Below are 17,224 nucleotides of genomic sequence, written 5' to 3' on the forward strand. Positions count from 1 at the left end.
CAAGAATTGCGTCTATACGAATGTTAATAACATTAGTTGTAGTTTATGGTCTTGAAATTCATCAAATGGACGTTAAGACGACCTTTGATGGGTTTTTACTTAACCTTATGTTTTGATGATCTAACAAACTTGTCGTGAATAACTAGACAGAGAACCTGCTCCACAGGATACACATCTCATATGAACTGGTCGAAGCCTGAACATCAGCAAATGGATGAATGACCACATGGAGGAACACAACAGGGACCTGATGACCTGGTCCCTTAGGGTTATCCGACAAAAGCACAAGTCAGTAACTGTACGCAATCAATATAAAGAGGAACACAATAGGGACCTGCTCCCTTAGGGTTCTCTGACCAAAGTACAAGTCAAGTGCACAGCCGAAATGCAGCAGAAGAAAGTGACCATCTGGCAACTGTTACAGAAAGAGGAACACAACTAGGACCTGGTCCTAGTGTATGTCCTGACAGAAGTATTAGGACCTAGTCCATTGGTATGTCCTGACATAAAGCACAAAGTCCAGCTGGAACACAACTGCCCAGAAGTGGCTGTGCAGAGAGTGCAGTAGTCACCTCTCACTGAGAAGAAATACACCAAGAGTTGACACCACTATCTATTGTGATATCTTTTGTGATAAAACAACCTGGTGCAAGAAACATCATCACTTGTGCATTTAGTGATATTCTCTCAAGAAGAAGAAGCATTGATCTGGCATTGAAATCACTGGTGTGTCAAGAACAAGAAGACAACTCCACTAAGGATTAGTTTCTAAACGAAGTCTTTATGTATATCCATAGTTGAGTTGTAATCTTGTTAATTGTTCTACATTGTAATTCCTAGTTTGCATTCTTAGAAGCGCTATTTTAGGAACAAACAAAATTCGTAAACTTTAGAGTTTATGTTGTGAGTAGAAATAGTCATTAGTTAAATCTTCTATAACTAGGAGAGTTAGAGAGTGGCTTGTGGTGGTTGCATCACAAGTTAATTTAAAGTCTTTGCAGTAGGGTTTTTGCAAAGTGGCTTGTAATAGGCAGATTACAAGTTAGTTGAGTTAAAAGCCTACAAGAGTAGGTCGTGATTTTTTGATCCCCTTATGTGGGATTTTTCCACGTAGAAAAATCTCTTGCTTTCTTTACTTTCAGCCTTTACAACGTTCTACGTATCAGTCTCTTACGAGACCAGGTACTCTATAGTCTAGTGGACTCATATAAGCTAACAATTGGTATAAGAGCAGGTTCCTCTTATCAGGCTAACACCTAGGAAGGATCCTAAATGGCTGTTCCACCAAGCTTTGAAGAAGGACAATCAACTTTTAGACCTCCCAGATTCAATGGTCAATACTATAGATGGTTGAAGACTCGGATGCATGATTTCATAATAGCTAAAGATTCAGAACTGTGGGACATAATTTGTGATGGTCCACATGTTCCCATGAAGAAACTTGAATAAACAAGACCATTGGTGCCCAAAGGGAGAAGAGAGTACAACGACATTGACAGAAAAGCTGTAGAACAGAACTATCGTGCCAAAAAAATCTTGATGTGTGGCATAGGACCTGATGAGTACAATAGAGTATCAGCCTGTGATACTGCCAAAGAAATATAGGAAGCCTTACAAACTACACACGAAGGAACCACTCAAGTCAAACAATCCAAGATCGACATGCTCACCACTGAATACGAGCTCTTCAGGATGAAGGATGATGAGTCTATACAAGATATGCACACCAAATTCACCTCCATCATAAATGAGCTTCACTCACTTGGAGATGTCATTCCCAGAAACAAGCTTGTAAGGAAAATTCTCAGTGTTCTACCTAGTTCTTGGGAAAGTAAGGTAAATGCCATCACAGAAGCTAAAGATCTACAGACTTTGACCATGAATGAGTTGATTGGTAATCTAAAAACATACGAGATGAAAAGAAAGAAAAACAGTGAAAGAAGAGAGCCTAAGAAGGAAAAGAACCTGGTGCTTAAGGCTGAAAGGAGTGATTCAAGTGATGAAGGAAGTGACATAGCCTATCTTACTAAGAGATTTCAAAAAATGGTTCGAAGAAATGGTGGCATACCAAAGTGGGGAAGTTCAAGCAAAACAAGGAACAATGATCTTTGTCACAAATGTGGAAAGCCAGTGCATTTCATCAAAGAGTGCCCTCTCGCAAAATAGGAGCAGTACGAGCAAAATCCTGACAAAGCTGGAAAAAGGAACCTGGTTCCAGAGAAAAGATTCAATCGAAAAAGTGTTGCAAACAATATCGTTAAGCAGGATCTTAGTGCTTGGGGAGACTCCTCAAGTGAATCTGAAAGGGAATCAGATGCAGAAAATAGTTCCATGATGGCAGTGGAAAATGAAGCAACGAAGTATGATTCACTATTCGCGCTGATGGCTCAGTCAGATGATGATAATGAAGAAGATGAAGACGATGAGGTAAACTTCATGAATGTTCAGAGAAATCTGAAATCCTATTCCTCTAAGAAACTAGGGTCTTTATCAAATGTCCTAATTGACGCTTATTATAGTCTTGTAAATGATAAGGAGATCTTGACTGGAGAACTAGAGGAGGCTAAACAATCTAGATATGATCTAGTGGTCTGCGTAGTGAACTTAAATGAAACCATAGATAATCTTGAACTAGGGTAGGAGGCCTTAAATGAAAAAATAACCAGTGTGGAGAATTAGAGAAACGATTTGATGGTAGTAGTTGTTGATCTAAAAGAAACAATAGAAGGTCTTAGCAATGAAAAACATTCCTTAGAAGAAAAATTGCCTCCACTGAAGAGGAAAGAGATGACCTTCTAGTGATATGCGCTGATCTAGAGGAAACCATTGAGGGACTCAATAGAGAACATAGGAATGAAAGTCTTGGGAAAGGGAAGGAAGTAGCCAGTGAGTCACACATCTTGCTGGAAAAAGAGTTAACTGTTGTAAAAACTAGTCTTTGTAGTGAACTCGAGAGGAATAAGCAACTCCAATCTGAGTTGGAGAAAGTAAGAAATGATCTTGACAAATCCTTGAAGTGGACCTGGTCCTCAAATACTGTTACTACTATGTATCTAAACAATAGTGGGAACAAGCAGGGCATCGGGTTCCAAAGGGATAAAACTCCCTACAACCCACACAGCAAGTATGTCACTATACCTGATAACTGGCTATGTACCCACTGTGGAAACAATGGGCATTCTAAAGAAAATTGTCAGGCCAGGGTTCAGTCTGCTCAGAAGAACAAAGCGTTTACTGAGAGAGTGACTACTAGCAAAGGACCAGGTACCACTTGCAAAAAGCGTATGCTGCCTGCATGGACTAGGAAAGCCCTCATTCATCCTTTTTATAGTAACAAGGGACCCAAACTAGTTTGGGTTCCTAAATCTAACCCTTGATTTGCATGATCAGGGAACAGTGAGAGGAAGCGAGCTGCTATGGATCATGGGCAATGGATACGTAAAGCATGCAGCTAAAAAACAACATGAATCCCTTCTCACTGATAGCCCTGCAGGAAGGGAATATATCCTTAAGAAGGAAGTAAAAGGTACATTCTCAAGTGAATGAAAAGGTAGATAAGTTCTTTTGGCACTCAAGTGGGAATGTGCGCTATGTGAATGGCCTATAGAGTGTAGTCACCAATCTGATAACTCCCCAAGTGGTCTCAGCTGACAAAGGAAACAAGAACATCCACTCCAACTAAGTGTGAATTCCCACAAGCTGGTGGTATGAGATGAGTAAACTCGCAACCTTGGAACAAAGGATTGGTATATGCAAACCTCTCACCTTCGAATAAATTAACTCAGTAGGACTTGGCCCATGGTTTGTTAGCTCAAGTGTCCCCAGACATGAGTTCACAAAAGGAAGAAGGAGGGGGGAGAAGGGATCAAGCACAATTTCCCAACAATCAAGGACTTCACAGTAAAGTGATATTGCTTAAAGAAAGAACTAAACAGACAAGAATACCATGTTCTCGACAATAGGAAGGATTAGCCAGGGAAGCTCAATGAAAAGGGATGAGCAAAGGAATTCCTCTAGAATAAAATCCACGAAATAAGGCCAGAATGTCTCCAACAAAGGGCACACTGAATAATAGGGGGTGCTCATGGGGTCTTCAACAAGATACTTCCTCTTGACAAGAAAGAAACGATGACAAAATGAGTAAGATGAAGGGGACCAGCAAAATGCAATGCAACATCATTCTCCATGTCTCACAAAGAACCTAGTTTTTCTATGGAAAAGGAAAACACTTTTGGAACGGTTCTCTTGTCATGATGCATGCCTCATCCCTTGGGAAACAATGAAGCAAAACTCAAATGGCTTCATCAACAGCTGAAGAAGATCTTCAAATCAAAAAAAGGGAAGAAGATCAAGCATATTGAAGAAATAGAAGACAAAATTCCAAACATTTGCATCAAAGCCTCGAGTAGAGAACTCTGGATCAATCAAAAGTGAAGATGGAGTTACAAGGGCCAAATGAAGAACCTGATCCTCCATCAGTTGGATATGTAAGACAGCACTAAGTAAAGACAACTAAAGTGTTTTCTGACCAAGCCTAGCTCACATCAATACCGTTGTAGGTAAACACGCATGTCGCTCATAGAAGCTCAAGGCACAAGTGTGAAAGATGAAGAGAGAGGAGCTACTAAAAACTTATTCAAAATTTGTTCTGGCATCAGGTTCCTGCACCTCAGGTTAGTAGTAATATGCTTAAATTCTGCATGTCCTCACCAAACAAATTTTTACAAAACTAATTCATCTACCATATCATTTGATTGTTCAAACGTCTAAGTGTCATGTCTTGTCCGTCACATCCTTTCATCCTCTCTGCACGGTAACATTTCCCTACATATCTGCCACCAATTTCAGAATTATTCAGAACCTGTTTCGCTCTCCACTCATCATTAGCCCTTCCTTTAATAAAACTTTCTTTCTCTCTCACGGCAAGTCATGAACCTTCATCCCCTTTGTAGAGATAGGATCCTCTTCTCATATTTCTCTTTCTCTCTTTGCTCGTCTACCAAGCTTTCATCTAATGGTGATTGAAAAATCACCTCATTCTTCCACCATTAACACCGCTCCCACTTCACTATCACCTTTGAAACCATTCCCTGAACACCACTATTTCACGTCTTCTACCACCTTATCTACTCTTGATTCCTCTTCTACTCCTACAGTTTTCCTATTTTTGATAAATCATGTCTACCATTATTTTAAGAATCTTATGACTAGTCAATCCTTCGATCTCATCAAAGACCACACAGGCAGTTTTACTCCTCAAATGTCAGAAGCCCCTGAGGATGATCCTGATCAGTATCTGAACTCTTTCATGTTGGACTCAGCGACTCTCAAGGAGTCACCAGAAAAGGAAGCAACTCATAGGATCATGGCTATAGCTGTTGAGAGATTGATGAATGAAGGAGAAGATCTCTCGTCTGAATACTAGGGGAAGAAATTCCATTCCTAGAAGATGTAAGAACCACAGCACTCCTTAAGTCCTTAGCTCATGAGATATCCTCAGAAAAGCCTTCTGATGAACCTGATTCTCTTCCATGCAAACTCACTTCTGAACTTCCTGTTCACTCCAAGCTGTTAGAGTCTTCCTCCAAATCTCCCATTACCAGGTCACTGTAGGAAGAAAGCCTTGAATATTCACTACAGAAAAGTAAGAGGAGTGTCAAGGCCAAGAAAAAAAGGAAAATGAATCCAAAGGATTTCATCAAGAGTGTGTCAGTAAACCGAATAGACATAGATTCTTTTAGGGAACCTGGTTCCTTAGTACAAAAATCCATGACAGTTGAGGGCACTGTTGAGGAACTGAAAGGGTCATTCATAAAGAACGACAACAAGTCTAAACGGAGTCAAACTAAGCTAGCAGTGTCTAAAAACAATACTGTGGTGATGGCAAGCTGGAATGGAAAGTTTGATGAAGGGTCTAGCAAACAAAAAGAGGAAATTACTGTAAAGGAACCTGGTTCAACAAGGTCCATGACCTGTCATGGTGTTCTGTCGCAGCAGAAATTAAGAACTCAAAAAGTGTTGTGGGGACGTACTTTTGATCCAGCAATCTCGGAGATGGCAGGTATGAGACAAATTCTGTAGATTGTGGAATTTCAACAATGGGAACACTTGTTTGAAGGGAACATGCCTCTGGTGTACGAGGATGTAGTACAAACCTTCTATGCATCTCTTTTCACAGTTGAGGGGGATCACATCTGTGCGCTTGTAAATGGAGTGGACATTGTACTCGATGCTTCAACATTGGGAAAGATTCTCAGAATTCCGTGTGAAGGTGTGTCCTTAGTTAAGGATGTTTGTGGAATAAACTTTCGGAGAGCCATCATGAAAAAGCAAGCCATTCAACAGGGGGAACAAGTCCATAAGAAGGTGCTGCTTCCTAAGTACCAACTTCTCTTTGAACTGGTTAATAAAGTTCTCTTACCTTGCTCTGAGAGACGTTCCATTGCCACAAAGTCAGATTTGGTCCTGATGGAAGCATTTGATGAGTTTGTACCAATCAAATTGCCAATAATCATGATAGATCACATGCAGAAGGTGGCAAATTTTAAGGGTAGCAATCATGGGTTACCTTATGGCTTTCTCCTCACTCAAGTGTTCAGATTCTATAAAGTTCCCTTGGGAAATCAAGAGTGGGCACACACAAGCAAACCTTTTCTAAGACCACTCTAGAAGAATGTGAATGCATAGAAAAAGTTGGTGGAAGCATCTCGACCATTTCTCAGCTGATAAACGCCCAAAATGTAGCCTTTGAGGAAATACGAAGGCTGATGGCTCGAAATGCCATTCTAGAAACCCAGCTTAGCCAAGCAGCTAAGGGACCTGATTCTGTACATGAGGAGGTTGCCCAACTGAGAAAGGAAAATGAGAGACTTCAGGCTCAACTACTTGAAGAACAACTAGCTGCAAATGCTAGACTGGACCTGGTTCTCAAAACCATTGTTGTCTCTTCCTCCAAGCTTCCCTCCTCTAGTGTTCCCTAGGATCCTCTTAGTGTCAAGATATTTTTGCAGCAACATCCCGTGGCTGCTGTTTTACTTGTGTTTACTTGTTTTATTTTGTGATGGCATGTTGAACTTAACCATTACTGCTTCTGTATTGCTCAGTCTAAAGTAAACATTAATAAAACATCTCCCTTTTCCTGCGCGTACAATATTGTGCTCCTCTAGCTTCTCTTTTCTATCATGTTGTGTGCACATATGTGGCATGAGCTAACTTTGTTAGACTTCTTTATGCTTATTACCTCCTTGTGTTCCTCTTCATAGTTGTTCTTTTTAATGATGCCTAAAGGGGGAAATAAGGATAAGGTGGGATAACATGGTTGACAGAGATCTTTGATTAAAGGAGAATTTCATCTGGTTAGATATGATATTAAGGGGGAACTTCATCTAGTTATCCCTATCTGGTTCTGCTCTAAACAAATACTGTCCATGCTTAAGTTTGTCATCATCAAAAAGGGGGAAATTGATGGGTTTTTACTTAACCTTATGTTTTGATGATCTAACAAACTTGTCGTGAAGAACCAGATAGAGAACCTGCTCCACAGGCTACACATATCATATGAACTGGTCGAAGCCTGAGCATCAACAAATGGATGAATGACCACATGGAGGAACACAACAGGGACCTGATGACCTGGTACTTTAGGGTTCTCTGACCAAAGCACAAGTCAGTAATGGCACGCAATCAATATAAAGAGGAACACAACAGGGACTTGCTTCCTTAGGGTTCTCTGACCAAAGTACAAATTAAGTGCACAACTGGAATGTAGCAGAAGAAAGTGACCATCTAGAAACTGTTACAAAAAGAGGAACACAACTAGGACCTGGTCCTAGTGTATGTCCTGATAGAAGTATTAGGACCTGGTCCGTTGGTATGTCCTGACATAAAGCACAAAGTTCAGCTGGAACGCAACTGCTCAGAAGTGGTTGTATAGACAGTGCAGTAGTCACTTCTCACTGAGAAGAAGTGCACCAAGAGTTGACACCACTATCTATTATGATATCTTTTGTGATAAAACAACCCGGTACAAGAAACACCATCACTTGTGCATTTAGTGATATTCTCTCAAGAAGAAGAAGCATCGATCCTACATTGAAATCACTGGCGTGTCAAGAACAAGAAGATAATTCCACTAAGGATCAGTTTCTAAACGAAGTCTTATGTATATCCATAGTTGAGTTGTAATCTTGTTAATTGTTCTACATTGTAATTCCTAGTTTGCTTTCTTAGAAGCGCTGTTTTAGGAACAAACAAAATTTGTAAACTTTAGAGTTTATGTTGTGACTAGAAATAGTCATAAGTTAAATCCTCTGTAACTAGGAGAGTTAGAGAGTGGCTTGTGGTGGTTGCATCACAAGTTAGTTTAGAGTCTTTGCTATAGGGTTTTTGCAAAGTGACTTGTAATAGGTAGATTACAAGTTAGTTGAGTTAAAAGCCTACAAGAGTAGGTCGTGATTTTTTGATCCCCTTGTGTGAGATTTTTCCACGTAGAAATATCTCTTGCCTTTTTTACTTTCAGCCTTTACAACATTCTACGTATCAGTCTCTTACGGGACTAGATACTCTATAGTTTGGTGAACTCATATAAGCTAACAACCTTCTTAAAGGAGATTTGGAGGAAGAAATTTACATGGAACAACATGAAGGGTCTGTGGTTCCAGGTAAAGAAAAGAAGGTATGTATACCTTTTAAGTCCCTTTACGGACTAAACACAAGCACCCAAATAATGGCATGCGAAATTTGACCAAACAATGTTGTCAAATGATTTTAAGATAAATGAATGTAATAATGTGTATACATTAAAAATATTCCAATCACATAGTCATTGTTTTCTTATATGTGGATGATATGCTGATAATGAGTAATGACATTGCCAACATAAATGCGACTAAGAGTATGCTAACTAGCAAGTTTGAAATGAAGGACTTGGGAGTTGCTGATTTAATTCTAGGTATTAATATCCATAAGACTCTTCAAGGTCTGGAATTGTCACAATCTCATTATATTAAGATAGTACTTCAAAAATTTAAGCACTTAGATTTTAAAGTTACAAAGACTCCAATTGACGTGAATCTTGTACTAGCAAAGAATAAAGACCAAAGCATATCACAATTGGATTATGCTCGTGTGTTGGCATATTTAATGTATATCATGAACTGTACACGACCAGATATAGCTTGTGCTATAAGTAAATTGAGTCGATACACGAGTAATCCAGGTCAATCTCATTGGATGGAAATGAAACGAGTTTTGGGATATTTAAAACATACCTAGGACTTTCTTTGCACTACAGTAAATATCCTACAGTGATTGAAAGATACTGTGATGCAAATTGGATCACCGGTTCAATTGATTCTAAGTCCACAAGTGGATATGTATTCACTATTGATGGAGGAGCAGTATCTTGAAAGTCGTCCAAACAAACTTGTATTGCCTGCTCTACAATGGAGGCTGAGTTCATAGCCTTAGATAAAGTCGGTGAAAAATCTGAATGGCTCTAGAATTTCTTGGAAGACATCCCATTTTGGCCCAAACCATTGGCACCAATATGCATAAATTGCGATAGTCAAGTGGCAATTGGAAGGACTGGGAGCGTTATGTATAACGGTAAATCTCGTCATATATGACGAAGAAAAAACTGTTAGGCAATTCTCTCTAAAGGAATTATCACGATTGACTACATAAAATCAAGTGATAATGTGTTAGATCTACTTACAAAAGACCTAACTAGAGAGGTAGTTGAGAAATCATCAAGGGGAATGAGACTATGGTCGAGAACAAGTCATTGTGGCTGTAAATCTACCTAGAAGACTAGAGATCCCAAGATCTAGGTTCAATGAGATCAAACAAAATCATTAATGAAGGTTCAACATTGTTAACTAAAATTTTGGTCCTATCTCGTGATGAGACAATGTTCAGTACCAAGGATAAAGCATTAAGGCTTTTTAATGATTTTTAAATTTGATACGGGGTATATCAAATAGTGTATCTACGGGATGACACGTTTAGCAATTACCAATGTAAGTGTGAAGTGTTAGCCGCTTCAAGGAGAATTTTGTAAGGCTAGTTCCTTACACACTTATGAAACCATGCGGTGTTCATGTCTGAAACGAACAAAACAATGGGAACAACAGACGATTAAGGGTTGATTGTGTGACTTATGATTGTCTAGGTATACACCAAAGTTCGATGGTTCAAAGATATCAAATTTATCGATTGATCGAGTATATCCGACAAAAGTTCACTACAGAAAGTTCAAAGAAAAACCTACTTATCCAGATGCAATTAATCCTTCCTTGCGAATCACACCGTTTTTCATGCATATTTCCATGATATAGCCATTCCTCATTCATGTGGGGGATTGTTGGGTTTTTAAAGCTATTTTAGCTTAAAAGAGGGTGAATAGGAAATGGAGGCAAAATGAAATATTTGAGTTTCCCTCCTTGACAAAGGGACATTGTCCCATATTGGAGGAGGAAAAGACTGTTGATAGGTATATATACAATTGCTCTTATTTTAGCTCTTAAAGAGTTAATAAGAAGGCAAGCCTCGTGCCATCATCGTCGCTCGCTCGCTCGGCTCGGATCGGCTTCGGCTTTGGCTTCGGATTCGGATTTGATCAAATGATCGATTGATTGATTAATTTTTTTGTATCAAATTTATTTGTTAATAGTAAATATTAATGTATTATTGTTAAATATCCGTTTTTGTAATGGTAAATTAACATTAAATCCAAATTATCCATTTTTTTGTAACAGAAAATAAAGTTTCCTCTGCCCTTCCGCTTTTTGTAACAAAAAATAAAGTTTCTTCTGCCCGTCCTTTTTTGTAACGAAAAATAAAGTTTCCTCTGCCCGTCCTTTTTTGTAACGGAAAATAAAGTTTCCTCTGCCCGTTTTAATTTGTGCAAAATGGCTATTTACGTTATGGCCGTTTTATGTGAACAGTCATAAGTGACCTCTGAAGAGTTGCACCTCTTCATTTTTGAACTCAGCATGTTGGCTATAAATAGCAGTCCATTCTCTCAGATTTTCCATACGAAATTTTGAATTCTCCTCCTTTCTTTTGCATTGTTTTAACTACAAAGAACGCAATGGTAAGTGTGATTTGCTACTGATCTTGTGTTCACTGAAACACTAGGATTTGACGTACCGCTACTGATGTTTTATACGTCAATACCACACAAGGGGGAGGGGGGGATGATTTGTGTGGTACCCAATTTTCGCTTAACTAGATTATAGAAGAACCTAGTTCTTCTATGTGTTCCAACTACTACTGTTTGCGGAATAATAAGTAAAAAAAATAAAGAACACAGATATTTTTACGTGGAAAACACCTGGATCAAAAGGTGAAAAAACCACGACCTATACTCAATAGGATTTTCCCAAACTTCCACTAAAATCACTAATCCAAAAACTGCATTTACAAAAACTCTTTTGTAAGCCTAGGATTAACTCTAATCCCGTTGTGGCATACAGCCTCAACTGCTGCGACAACTTAAAGTTAACTCTAACTTGAACACTCTAGGTACCTAATACAATTGCTTCTATAAAAGCTGAAAGGTACAATGTAAAATCACCTACTACAATTGAACTAGAATAAAAGATAGACACTTAGAACTGGTTCTTCTATCTTATTCAAGTAGCTTCAGGATTCCACGCTTGAATCACACATAAATTGCTTGCAAAATTGCCTTGCTCTTTAGCTCTCAATTTACGTTTAACTTCTGCTTATGTGCATTACTTGTAAAAGAGAACAACACTAATATTTAATGCGTTAGTAATAAGAGATTGACTGAGATACAAATGCTACTCTTCTATCGTAGAAGAGTTCTAGTTGATCTCATACTCTAACACTATCCTCTTCTTAAACTGTGTTCTCTTCGTGTAAGGAGTCTTTCTCTCCTTATCCAATATCAACCTTTTCGATCATATCAGGAGATATTACTTCTGATAAGTTAGATTTATCTCCCTCACGTGCATCTCGCATGTTTGGGTTGATCATGACTATGCTTCACATGATGGACCTGGTCCATGTCTGAGTTTTTTGTCAGTCTTCAAAACTTTACCTATACTTGGGCCAAGAAATTCTCCCTTTTTGATGATGACAAACTCTGTGCTTTTTACTTACTTGGATCCGGTAAGAACTCAGCTTAACCATCAATACAAAGTTTAGAAAATTCACTTATCATTAAGGACCAGGTTAATTAGGTTATAAATATCACTTATTCAGAATATGTAAAGCACAATATCTCTTCCCCCTTTTGGCATCATCGAAAAGTTACATACAAAGTGTGAGTCCTAGATTTTAATAAGTACTCATGGCCACTGGGGCAACTGCAAGTGCAATCATAGATTAATCATCAGTAATCAAGCGAACATATTTAAACTATCAAGGAAATATTAACATTTATCAAGAGCAAAAATAGTAGATATCATTGATAGAAGATATGTTGCTACCACAATCCACAACCAGAAAGAAAAAATATTAAAAACATGAGCAAAAAGAAAGAAACATCCCTAATCCGGGTCACTGAAGGTACTAGATAGGTTCAGGAGATAAAGGTTAGAATTCCTAAGGCTTGGGGGAGCTAGAGGGTTGGTTTTGGCCTTGGAGAAGATTCAGCATATTGTGAAAAATCCCATCATTCTTCTCATTTTCCTTGATAAGCTCAGTTCTGAGAGCATCCCTTTCAAATTCAACCTCTGCCAAACGAACCTTTAGCCTAGCTATCTCAGCATCCTTGGCTTCACTTTCCTGAACAAGAGCCCCGACTTTACTGTTGATAGGTGTTTTCTTGGATGCACCAGGTTCATTTGGGATGACATTGACTAGATAGTCACAAGAAGCTGAGTATTAATACCGAAGTAATCCTTGCTTGTAGCCATTTCTCATTTCTTCAGAGGTACATTGCACCTATCCAGCACTGTAGTTAGAATAAAGCCATAGGGGGTAGCATGAGCCTTGGAGCCATTGATAACCCTGTCCAGTAGCTTGATGATGAATGTATGCCAATAAATTTGGCTTCCACTGTCAAGGCACTCCATCAAAACTAAGTCCATATAATTTGGAATATGCCTTCTCTCCTGCCTGGGCAGTATGCACTTGTTTACAAACTCAAAAATGACTTTGTGTTATGGCTTCATTTCACTCTTGTGCACAAATTTGGCCTCATTCACCTCTGCAACATCACAAAATATCCTAGTTATTGTAAGGGCAGATGGAAGGGAATCCAGACTTAGCCATCTCTATCTGGTGTAATCATCATATCCCTTAACAGGGATGTCTATAATCTCTCCTAGTTTCTATGCATCGAATGTCACTTGAACTCCTTTGACTTTGCTTGTAAGTATGCTATCTTTGACTTTAGCATTTGCCATGAATTCAATGATTTCATTTCTGGCCAATTTCTCATCCATCTGAAGGACCATGTCCTTCCAGCCCTGAGCAGCTAGTGTGTCAACCAAACGAACCGTCCCTGGTTCCCCCAAATCTTTCAGCAATCTTCCCTTCAAAATTTTTCTTTTTCCAAACATGGCCATCTTGTCTTTTTCACCATCAGACTCACTTTCTTCATCACTACTCCATTCCTGATCTTCAGAAACTCTAACTTGTTTGCTTTTTACTGCAGACCTGGTCCTCTTAGCCAATGAAAGTTCAGGAGCCTTAGACACATATGAAGACTTTTTGGAAGAAGTCTTTGGCTTTTTGGGCTTGGGGGTCTGAACCTCCACTGTTGTAACTTTCTCCTGATGGACCTGTTCCATCTCCTCAATATCAACAACTTCTAAGGACTCTGCAACCTTACCTTTTCCTTTATCCATCTTTTTCTTCTTACTTTCAGCTAAAGCCTTTTGTAGATCACTCTCACTCTATTTCACCCTACTTCTAGTGGCTCTTCCCTTTGGCAAGGAAGTTTCAGTACATGTTGGGGAGGAAGCCTTTCGTTTCTTGGAAGGTTTAGGAGCACTGGGGGCTTTTGGTGTGGGATTTCTCCTTTTCTTTGGATCGTAACTTGCACCTACCTTTTTTAAAAGGTCTGCTAGGGTCTCTTCAACTGATGAAACATGTTCATCTCCCTGGGAACTTAGATTAATTAAACCTTCAACAGCTTCACCAGAACCACTTCCCCCTGACTTCTTACCACTTTCTTCAATAGTTTCCTGTGCAACCCCACAAATAGCAGGTATAACAATGGGTGAGAAATCAGCCACTCCTTTCCCTTTTCCCCTCACATCACCATATTTACCCTCTCCCTTCTTTTCCTTTTCAAATTTCTTTTTACCTCCACTCCTTCTTAACTCAAGTAATTCCACATCCCTGATAGGCCCAACTAAAAGAAACCTATTTTCTAAATTCTCAGTCAAAGAAGAACTTACCTTAGAAGGGGATTCTTGAGCCTTCTCAGAGTCAGAAGACCCAGGTCCTCCCCCTCACTAGCAGATTTGTACGATTCAGAATCAGAGTCAGAATCAAAATCTTGAGCCTGACTTGCCTTTAATTGCTCATTCAATTTCTTTGAGAGAGCACCAGACACCACCGTTTTGCGAGCAAGTATTTTTACTCTTCTTAGCCTGGTTTTGGGAGTCGTATTAGGTGGAGGAGGAGTAGATGAATCAGAGGGAGTGGGATGTGGAGGAGTTCTAGGGTTGTCTTGTGGGTTTGTCATTATGGATGATTTCTTGAGAGAATTGGTGAGTTAAAACTTTGGAGAAGAAAGCAATTGAGAGTGAAGAAGGTTTTTGATGGTTTTGAATTATGAGGGTGGCAGGAAGTAATGATAAGTATTTAAAGGGAAAGACTCATTTAATGGATAACGGTAGCTTTAGCAGTCAATTAGAGGTCTAATCAACCTAAAATTGTAGGTTGAACGAACGGTTAGGCTTCCCTAGATTTTAGGTAATTTTTGTGGTTAGAATTATAATGAGGACGGAACTGGTTCAAAAACAAACGAATAGGATTTTCTAGGAAGTTGAACAATTGTAGGACTCTACTCATGATTTAAATATTTATATTTCTAATTGTGTAGAGTATAGAAAATATATCTTGTCATTCAGATGAAATAATACTGATGAACCAGGTTCTTCATTTAGAATTCTCTTGACCATGCCTCAATTTACAACAATAGAGAAAATTTTGTAAGAGATCAGTGAGTCATATTAACACATGTCACAGGAGTATACTATTTACAGTATGAAGCTGAGTAAAAATTAATCTAGCTATTTACACAAGTTCAGATTTCCTAGCCAATTTTTTTCATCATTTTTTTCATTGTGCATTCTTAGTTGGTCCCATTAAGTGATCTTAATCATCCATAATTCCAACCTGTTCCTTTCAAAGTTTTCTCTACTCAGTGCTTTAGTAAAGATGTCAGTAATTTGTTTATCAATAGCACAGAATTCTATGGTAATCAATCCTTTCTCATAGTTATCTCTTAAGAAGTGATGTTTAACATCTATGTGCTTAGTCCTCTTATGATGAACATAGTTCTTTGTCATATTTATAGCACTAGTGTTATCACAGAAGATAGGAATGCAACCAACTTCAATGCCAAAATCTATCAGCTGCTGTTTGATCTACAATAATTGAGCACAACAAGAGACAACAACAACATATTTAGCCTCAGCAGTGGATAAGGCCACTGAATTCTGCTTTTTAGTGGCCCATGACACAAGACATGAACCAAGAAAATGAACCATACCTGAGGTGCTCTTCCTATCCACAAGGAAACGTGCATAGTCAATATCAACATATCCTACTAGATTGAAATTACTACCTTTAGGGTACCAAATATACATATCAGCAGTGCCTTTTAAATATCTCAGTATCCTCTTGTCATCAGTCATGTGAGATTCCTTAGGATTTGCCTGAAAACGAGCACAAAGCCCTATACTGAAAACTATGTCAGGTCTGCTAGCAGTAAGATACAAAAGTGAACAAATCATACCCCTATACAACTTCTGATCAACAGATAAACCAGGTTCATCTATGTCTAATTTAGTAGCTGTTGCAATGGGTGTGTCTATTTCCTTTGATTCATCCATTTTAAACTTTTTAATCAACTCTTTTGCATATTTCTGCCGATGGATCATGGTTCTATTTGGGTTTTGTTTGATATGTAAGCCTAAGAAAAAGTTAAGCTCACCCATCATACTCATTTCAAACTCACTCCCCATTAATTTGGCAAAATCCTTACTTAGTTTGTCAGTGGTTGCCCCAAAAATTATGTCATCAACATATATTTGTACAACAAGAAGATCCTTATCTTTTTCCCTCAGGAATAGAGTACTGTTAGTTATACCTCTTTTATAGCCATGTTCAAACAGGAATTTGGACAACCGTTCATACCATGCTCTAGGAGCCTGCTTGAGTCCATAGAGAGCCTTGTCTAATTTGTACACATGTTCCGGACACTCCTTGCTCTCAAACCCTGGAGGTTGTCTGACAAACACTTCTTCTTTTAGGTAGCCATTTAGGAAGGCACTTTTGACATCCATCTAATGAAGAGTGAATTCCATGTGTGCTGCAAGCTATGAGGATTCTTATTGCCTCCAGTCTTGCAACTGGAGCAAAGGTGTCATCATAATCTATACCCTCCTCTTAGATATAACCTTGGACCACCAGTCTTTCCTTGTTCCTTGTAACTGTTCCATCTACATCAAGCTTGTTTCTAAAGACCCATTTAGTGCCAATTACTGATCTGTCCTTGGGTCTTGGAACTAGATGCCAAACTTGACTTCTCACAAACTGATTGAGTTCATCTTATATTTCATATACCCAATCTACATCCTGCAAAGCCTTAGTAACATTTTTAGGTTCAATAAGAGATAGGAAAGCATCAAAAGCACACAGATTCTTTAACTGTGATCTAGTTTTAACTCCAGAGGTTGGATCAATGATTATGTTCTCAATGTGATGAGAAATTTGATACTTGTGATGTTTCACAACCAACTGATTTCTGCTTGATGTTTCTCCCATGTTCTATTGCTGAGGAACAGGGTCATGAACCAGTTTCTTTAGGGAATTGGTTTCAGTTCCTCTTTGTTTAGTTCCCCCTATCAGGTTGCCCTGGATGGAAGAACCTGTTCCATCACCTATTGCTTATTTTGGTGCAACTTTAGCTTGAGCTGAGACTTCACTCAATTCTTTTACCAGCCCAATAGCTTCATCTTCACGTTCCTGTCTCTCAGAAAGAATGTTAGTTTCATCAAACACTACATGTACA

The sequence above is a fragment of the Nicotiana tabacum genome, chromosome 10 (genome assembly GCF_000715075.1).
Source record: "Nicotiana tabacum cultivar K326 chromosome 10, ASM71507v2, whole genome shotgun sequence".
In the NCBI taxonomy this organism is placed as follows: Eukaryota; Viridiplantae; Streptophyta; class Magnoliopsida; order Solanales; family Solanaceae; genus Nicotiana; species Nicotiana tabacum.